This window comes from Chrysochloris asiatica, unplaced genomic scaffold, assembly GCF_000296735.1.
Source record: "Chrysochloris asiatica unplaced genomic scaffold, ChrAsi1.0 scaffold00015, whole genome shotgun sequence".
In the NCBI taxonomy this organism is placed as follows: Eukaryota; Metazoa; Chordata; class Mammalia; order Afrosoricida; family Chrysochloridae; genus Chrysochloris; species Chrysochloris asiatica.
Window position 1 is genome coordinate 27,382,842 of NW_006408533.1, and position 8,738 is coordinate 27,391,579.

General features: G+C 34.7%; 1 protein-coding gene across 1 annotated transcript in view; it reads right to left on the reverse strand.

Annotated features, from left to right (window-relative positions):
• RIT2 (Ras-like without CAAX 2) overlaps positions 1 to 8,738 on the reverse strand; it is a 619,156-nt gene that overhangs the window by 329,627 nt on the left and 280,791 nt on the right. The window lies entirely within an intron of this gene.

The following is an 8,738-nucleotide window of genomic DNA, read 5'->3' on the forward strand; positions in this document are numbered from 1 at the left end:
TTTTTAATTCAATGACCTACTATGGCTGTTGCTGTTTTCCTGGTGTGGCATTGCAGGTTAATGCATTGGAATGCAAGCTTGGTTTGAACCTACAAGTCCGAGTTTCAAGCTTACTAGCTGCTCCTTGAAAAACGTTATACAGGGTTGCTATGAGTTGGAACCTACTCCTAGGCATTTAACAACAAAAAACCCAAGTGTTAAGCTAATTTGAGTCTAGGCTAGCAATAATATAAACTACTTATTTCAGACATTTCCTCACTTCTTACCCTTGAAAGACAGTTTTTTTCTCATACTCATTGAAGAAAAAAATGAATGATTGAAGAAAATTGGCTTCAACTTGGAAATGTAAGTTTGCCTAACAAATCTGCCATAGGACTTCCAAGGGATTTAAAAGAGCTAATTAATTTTCTATTAAAATATGAAAGTAACCTATAGTTAAACTTTGATTATACTTCTGAATGGAATGAGGTATTAATATAGAGGATCCAAGACCTATTTATGTGCTTGGATGTTAGATTGGTCTCACTGAGACTCTGGATTGCTGAGTCATAGGCCAATTGTATTGAAGGGCAACATCTTTCAAATTATATGAATTCCACAATCTGGGAGAAATTACTACATAATCAGCTTCCCTAGTTGCATTTTACCTGAACCAAAACTTCCTTGCAAATGAAGAGTCAATGTTTTGGCCTGAATTTCAATCTGTAAATGATATTCAGTCTACAACATTTGTTCTTACTCACTTGTATTCTGAGTCCACTGTTAAAATTAAAAGGGCTAACTAGATAAATGCAAGTGCCATTGAGTTAGTTCCCTGGATACCACAGAGGGAAATATTGTCCAATCCTCAGCCATCCTCACAGTTGTTACGTTTGAGCTCATTGCTGCTACCACTGTGTCTATCTACCACATTAGAAGGGCTTCCGTATTTTCTGTTAACCCTCTCCTTTACCAAGCATGATGTTACTCTCCAGGGACAGTTACATGTAATAGGAAATATAAAAGCTTGAATTCTGGCTGAGGAAAAATAAAAGAATAGGAACATATTGTGACTTGAATAATTTGTGCAACAGGTAACTGAAGAAAGGAAGACTGATGTGAACTTGGGCTATATTTGAAGTCTTTAATGACAAGATTGGTTCCTTCAAACAGTAAAAGATTTCCAAGAATTATTAAAATGTCCAGTTCAGATAACTGTCCAAACAAATGTTAATTTAATTAAATATAACTTAACTTTTAAAGAAGGGTAACATTAACATAGATTCAGGAAATTTGGAAAACTGGATGATTCTAAGTCCAAGCAAAGAAATAAAATGAAGAAGGCCCTAAGTTAGTGGGTAAAGGTTTTAAATGCTTTCCAGTCGATATTGAATGAATGCAAACAATGCCATCAAGTTCAAGTCATCCTTTCAGGATTGTAAGGAATGGGACCAGAAGAAGAAAGGAGACATGCCCATAGTTGGTAGAAATAATAATTCATATTCCATAGCTCTGATCTTACCAACTTCTTAAGCATTAATTTTTTCTTTAACTCAAACCTAGATTTCACTATGTGTGTGAACTACACAAACATGAGAGAAAAAAAAAAATCCTACTGGACCTCAGCTTTTTTATTTCCAAAGTTAAACATCTGAAATCCCTCATATTTCTGACTTTCTATGATTTTGGAAAACATTTAGCCTAGGTCAGAACCCCATAGTTACTAGAGATCAAGTGGGAAAGTATAAAATTGATATGCTAAGTTATGTTTCCCAAGCTGATATAAAAGTATAAATTGATTAGTTATATTAATTCTATATGAATGCAATCACATAAAATTACAAGCAAAACAAAAAAGCTACTTTACAATTAGCTCTTTTTTCAATTATTATTTTGAATTTGGAATTTTTTCATTAATTTTTAATATGTCACATTTTTACTAAAAAATTAAAAAACACACAGGAAAAACATTTCAAGAAAAAGAATAGCTTTACTATTGGTCACAAATACTAGGCAGATGAATTTTAGGAGACCCTAGAATTTAACTTTTAAGACATTTTAAAGGTATTAATAATGAAATTTTGTGTTTAAACACTAAGAGTTTTCACAAGAAATTTAGGGAATCAATGTCAGAATTATTTTTATGTATCATTAATGAAAGAAATTATCACCAAAGATAATATAAATTCAAGCATATATTTTTTATTCCGGATGTTGTTTCTGTTGTTAAGTCCTGTGGAGTTGGTTCTGACTTATGTTGTTGTTGTTAAGTGCCGTGGACTTGGTTCCAACTCATAGCGACCCTGTACAGGGTTTCTGAGGCTGTAAATCTTTATGGGAGCAGAAAGCCTCATCTTTCTCTGGCAGAACAGCCGGTATAGGGACCTTGTATATATGGACTTTCGGTGTGGCTCTGTAGAATCAGCACTAGACTGTGAACCGCAAAGTCAGCAGTTCAAACCCACCAACTACTCCATGGAAACCCTATACAGGATCACTATGATTTACAATGAGTCAGAACCAATTCCAAGGTACTTAAAAACAGCAATAACATGAGTTGTAAATAACTGGACTGCAGGATTCCAAGGCAATTAACAACAACAACAAGAACAACAAAGGGTTTCCAAGACTTTAAATCTTTGCAAGTTCAGAAAGTCTCATCTTTCTCTCATGAGCAGCTAGTGAGCATAAATCTCTTCATTTGTTGTTCACAGTTCAACGCTTATTGTATGCATGGTCCTCTTAATAAATATAAAGTATAATAAACAAATTTGAGGGTGATAAAGTGATTAAGTATATTTGAAATCTTATTGCTCCTGTTCACACCCTCCAAAGTTAATTTTTATATTTTTTAAAATTGCAGGGAATTTGAGTCCCAGAAATCTACCACCCACAAAGAAATTTAATTAGACTATAAGGAGGATTGTTTTGTGCATCGTAATTGACCATACCTCAAAGGCTTACAACTTAAAAAAGAAAAGAAAAGAAAATATTAAAATGGCACAGAACGTTACAGAATGAATTTTATTTACCTCTCACCTCAAATTCCCAGCTCTCTTTCCCCAAACAATATTAGTTAATAGTGTCTTTATTTCTCTAGAAAGAGTCTCTGTGTGCAAAAACATATATGTGCACAGTCTACATTTCTAGAGCTTTCTATATTCAAATGGGATATACAACTTTTACTTTTATAAATTTGCATACAGTTTTTACTTTTATCCTTAGTTAAAACTTAATAACCTTAATATACCTAGAAGATCATTCCTTACAAATATTCTTTTCATTTATTTCCAGGGGTGTATCATATTTATTTCATTCATGTACAACACGTTTTTGAACTTGTTGTCTATGCAAAGGCATTTAAATGGTTTCTTTTATTTGCAATACAAGAAAATGAGGTAACATCCATGCTGTGCAGATTCATGTATATATTAGAAGTAATATTATGAGATCAAAGAAAGTATACATGTTTAATTGTGAGAGATTATGACAATCTCACGTCAAAATACACTGCAACTATGGTGTGGTGCTGTGTAATAAAGCCCTGGACCCCAAGGTCAGTTTGAACCACAAGGCTGGTGGTTCAAATTCACCAGTCACTCCTTGGAAACCCTATACAGGGTGTTTATGACTGGGAACCCTCCATGACATTTAACAACATGATACCTTCTCTAACATTATATAAAAGTGTCTGTTTCCATCTTCCTCACCAGTGCTGCTTGTCATGAAATTGACTATCTTTACTAATTTTTAGTTAAAAAATGCATCTTGGTTTTTTCAAGCTGAATTTATTTATGAGCAATAGTGGTTGTCTTCTAAGCTTAGTAGCTAGTTACCTATAATTTTCTTTTATATTGATTTTATTTTAAGAATTTAGCTGATTATTAAACATGTTTTTATTAGGATTAAAGATGATGCTTTCTATGTAAGACATAAGATCAATGAATCTGGAAAAGTCTACCAAGACCTTAGAAAGAGAGGCAGAGAACATACAGGAAAAATTGACAGAGAACAATAGTGGAGGAATACATGAACAAATTACCAATAATGCTTGCTGCCCAGACTTAAAGATAAATATGGTGGTGGTCGTGGTGTACCTTCGAGTTGGTTCTGACTCATAACAAAACCCTATATAGAGTTTTCCAGGCTGTAAATTTTTACAGGAGCACAAAATAGTATATTTCTTATGCAAAACACAAATATAAGTCACATCTAAAACAGGTATACCAGACCTTGAATCTGAGCTGAATTGGCATCTCCAAGTATGAGACCCTGACATCTTTATTTAAAAACAAAACAAAAACCTTTGGGTTGATTCCAATTTGCACCTGCATATGGGTAATGCAACTCTGTGTACACTCAAATGTGGCCTTTATGATCTGAAGGAATCGAACTTGGAAGGCATGATTTGTGAATTTTGGGCCTGTTACTGACTAAGAACATGTCTTCTAACAAATCATATAACCCTGTGACATCTCAATTTCCTCCTTTGTCGAGTAGGAATTAGGACTCACAGTTAACCCATCTTGCAAGGTTGCAGAAAGGATCAAATGAGAGAACAGATGTGAAAATCCTTTGATGAATTTTAAAAATACAATACAAATTAAGCCTATTATTATCTCTGTATAAATCCAGCAGAATAGAATCTTTACCATAAGAAACAGAAAATCTGCTTTGAGCTGTCTTAAATATAAACCTGGCAGTGCTTCTCAAATATTCTTATTAAGAAAATGCCTAAGCTTATTTTTTAGTAAGTGAATCTTTCTGCCAATAAAGTAAGTTATCACATTGAATAGGAGGGACACTTTTAACTAACCTCATCTATACTAGTTATTCATATAACATGTACATGAGTTATGTTAAAAACATACTAAAGGCTGATGGGGTTTTCAGAGAATCAAGCAGAAACTCTGCAGTATGTATCAATTTAATAATATATGATACTATAATCGTTTTATAAGGGGAAATGCTATGTTCAACGCGTTGCTTCTGTCTTCAGTCATCCATGAATTAAAGATCTCTTGGCTTTGTGTTCTGTGCATCCTGAATGCTAATATCTTCCTCATTTGCTTTCCGCTATAAATGCAACTCATTGGTTAATTATTCAAGGACATTACTGGATTCCATTTGCTATCCATAAGTAGCAAATATATCTGTGAAACAGACCCACTGTGTAAAAATGCTACAAAGAAGATAAGCATTTCTAATATCTTCAAAACTGAATTACGAGAGCAATACTGAAATCTGATCAGTTCCCTTTGATAGACTTTCTTGTATTAAAATACAGTGAGGATATTCTCAATTCTGAAAATGAAGAAAGGATTTTTGATTAATCTTACATACATCCCAACTTTATGATTATTAAAGTATTTTGAGTAGTTATTAGGAAACTTATAGTGAGGACCTACTCCTTATTGCTTGCAAGTGGTGCAAGGAGGACTTACTATATACAAAATGCACTAGAACTATAGTGAAAACAGTCTTTAAATCGTCCCCTACTGTGGCATAAGCACTGGATCGCAAAGTAGGTTTGAACTGCAAAGATGGCAGTTCAAACTCACCAGCTGCTCCTTGGAAACCTAATACAGGGTCACTATGTGTCTGAAGTGACTCAACAGTACTTGAGTCCCTGGATGGTATAAACAGTTAAGTGTTGATTATTAGTTGAAAAGCTGGTGATTCTAGCCCACTCCTAGGTGCCCGGGAAGAAATGCTAGCAATCTATTTCAGAAGACTCACAGCCATAAAAACCCAATGGAGTACATGGTCACCATGATTTATAGTTGACTGTCAACTGGCTTTTGGTTTAGTACAGCACATATATAACATTGCCCATACCGGTTAGAAAACTTGCTGCCATGTTTGCTATAAAAACACTTCTAAAATGGTACAATAGTCAAGCTCTCAGTTGTTTAAATGAAAGATCAGTGGTTTAAACCCACCAACTGCTCTGAAGGAGAAGAAATCTTTATGGAACATCTGCTACCACAAAATTGTAGTCTAAGAAACCCTATTGGGTAGTTCTACTCTGTTGAATGGGGCCATTATTAGTCAGAACCAACTCCATGAGGTACAAATACAACAAACACGAGATAAATCTATCTCCCTAATAACCTACCACCATTGAGTTGATTCTGACTTATAGGTATGCTCTAGAACAGAGTAGAACTGTTCCATAGGGTCCCTAAGGCTGTAAATCTTTATGGAAGCAGACTGCCACACCTTTTCCCCAAGGAGTAGTTGATGGGTTCAAATCATAGATCTTTCAGTTAGCAGTTGGACACTTAACCACTGTGCCGCCAGGGATATTTGATTTTTAAAAAAAACCCCAAAAAACACTGCCATTGAGTTGATTTTAGCTTATAGCAATCTTGTATAGGGTTTTTAGACTCTAAATCAACCCTAGAGCAGAAAGCCTTTTTTTTTCATGGACAGGCTAGTAGATTTGAACTGCCAACCCACAATTAACAGTCTAGAGCTTATCCTACAGTGTATAAATTTGCTATAATTAACACAAAGAATGATAATTGGTTTCAAATTATTGAAATCAGAAGATCATTCTTTATTGCCAACCCGATGAGTAAAGTTGCTTAAGTATATTACGTTGGAAACAAATAAACCAGCAAAGAGCTCTTATAATTGCTGATGATGTGTGATCAAAGTTGTGTACAAAAGGCAAAGTACAAGTAAGGAGTTCACACATTTTTATTAGTTTTCAGAAACCAAAACACTATCCACCATTACAATAAGTTTGCTTAATTATCAGTCTTTCAAACTAAACACTCATATTTTTTAGGCATGTATTTTGTCGTGGGATACTGTGTCTATTCTGCCTAACCCAATTATCCAATGTGTGTTGAACATTTACTATCATATAAAGTTTAAGACAGCTTAAAATAATTGTTAAGTGCCATCTACTTGGTTCCAACTCATAGTGGCCCTGTATAGGGTTTCCAAGGCTAAATGTTTGTGGAGCAGAAACTCTCATCTTTCTTCCATGAAGTGACTAGTAAGCTTGAGCCACCAACCTTGTGGTTAACAGTCCAGTGAATAGCCTCTAGAGTCACCATACCCCCAAAAGAATATATATAATAAAGCAAATTATGGCCATATTTTCAATATAGAAAAGAGAAAATAGTAATTATAACAGCAAACCAGGACAAATTAAGAAGAGAAGTTGATTTGCAGATTTGACTCTGAACTTCTAGATGGCCAGAGCTAGAAAAGAAACACAATCAACTGTATGATTTTCTCGGTCAATAGTAGTACACATTAATGTCTAAAGCGGCAAAAAGCCTCTCTTAGTACTTGGGCTGAAAGCAAGTTCTCTTAAGGGGCCTCAGTTAAGGGATACTGCCTTTCGTTTGCAACCTTACAGAATCCTCAGTAGCAGACTTTTCAAGATTGTCTTTTACCTTGTTTTTAAATATAAGTATAACCAAGCCAATCATAGAATCAATGATATGTTTTAAAGACTCAAGAAACAAAGTCTTTCTGTAGATAGTGAAAATGTATGTTAACATAAAAGATGATGCTGCGGCTCACCAGCTGCTCCTCAAAATCTCTCTACAGGGTCGCTATGAGTTGGAACTAACTCAACAGCATTTAACAACAACAACAACAACATGTCCTAAACAGGAGCTCTTATACAGTAATATAAGTACTGGACTGTTTATTCTATGGCATCATACACGGACACCAGTGACTGCATAGTGAACCTGTATATGGTTTCCCAAACAGTAAATATTAATAGGAGCAGAAAGTGTCACTTAATAACAACATACATATACATGGTACAGACTCCATAGTACACCACCACCACCATACACACACACACATACACCTATGTATATATATATATATGTATATGTAATGTTTTTATATCTTGAACATTATTCCATTAAGAATATCTTCATTGGTTTTGAAGAAGACTTTATGTAAAGAGTTTTTGACAGTTGTCTTCAAGTTTTGTTCCTTCTTACCAAGCAGCCTTGTTCAAGTGTTTAACTTTTTATAGCTTTCCACACTTACAGCTCTTTCTTTTTACATTAATTACACTCTGGTAGCGTAATGGTTATGAATCGGGCTGCGAACCTCAAGGTCAGCAGTTCAAACCAGCTGTTCCGTGGGAGAAAGATGAGGCTTTCTGCTCCTGTAAAGATTTACAGCCTCGGAAACCCTGTACAAGGTCGCTGAGTCAGAACCAACTCCACGGCACATAACCACCACCACACTTGTGTACTTCACTCTCCTCCCTCTCACTATACTGCAAACTACCTGAGATCTGGACTGTTCAGCATCATATTCTCTAAAGCACCAGTGAAGGTGCTTGGATCAGAGCCCAAGAGATAATTATAAAATTATTATTTGGTTAATTACTTACCTTAAGTGTTTTTAAAGTAGGTTACAATTCCCAGGATGAATTATACTTTAAGGAGAGTGGGATTTGGAGACTTGCAATAAGGGTGAGATAGAAATAAAATGAAAAGAGAACAAAATATTTAAATGAAATGGATAACACTTTAGTTACTTATTCATCCACTTACTTGTAAGGCCAGGTGTAGTTCAACTTTCATGTAAACATCTATCCCATAAAAATCCACCTCAATTAAAAAGCAACTTAATGTTCCTTATTTCATTCTCTAGCTTCAGTTACTTGTCAAAAGTGAAGAAGGGAAGACATATGAATCTTTCTCACTGTGGATGTAACAAAATTTCTTTCACTTAATTAATGTCACTGCATTGTACGTGTGAAGAAT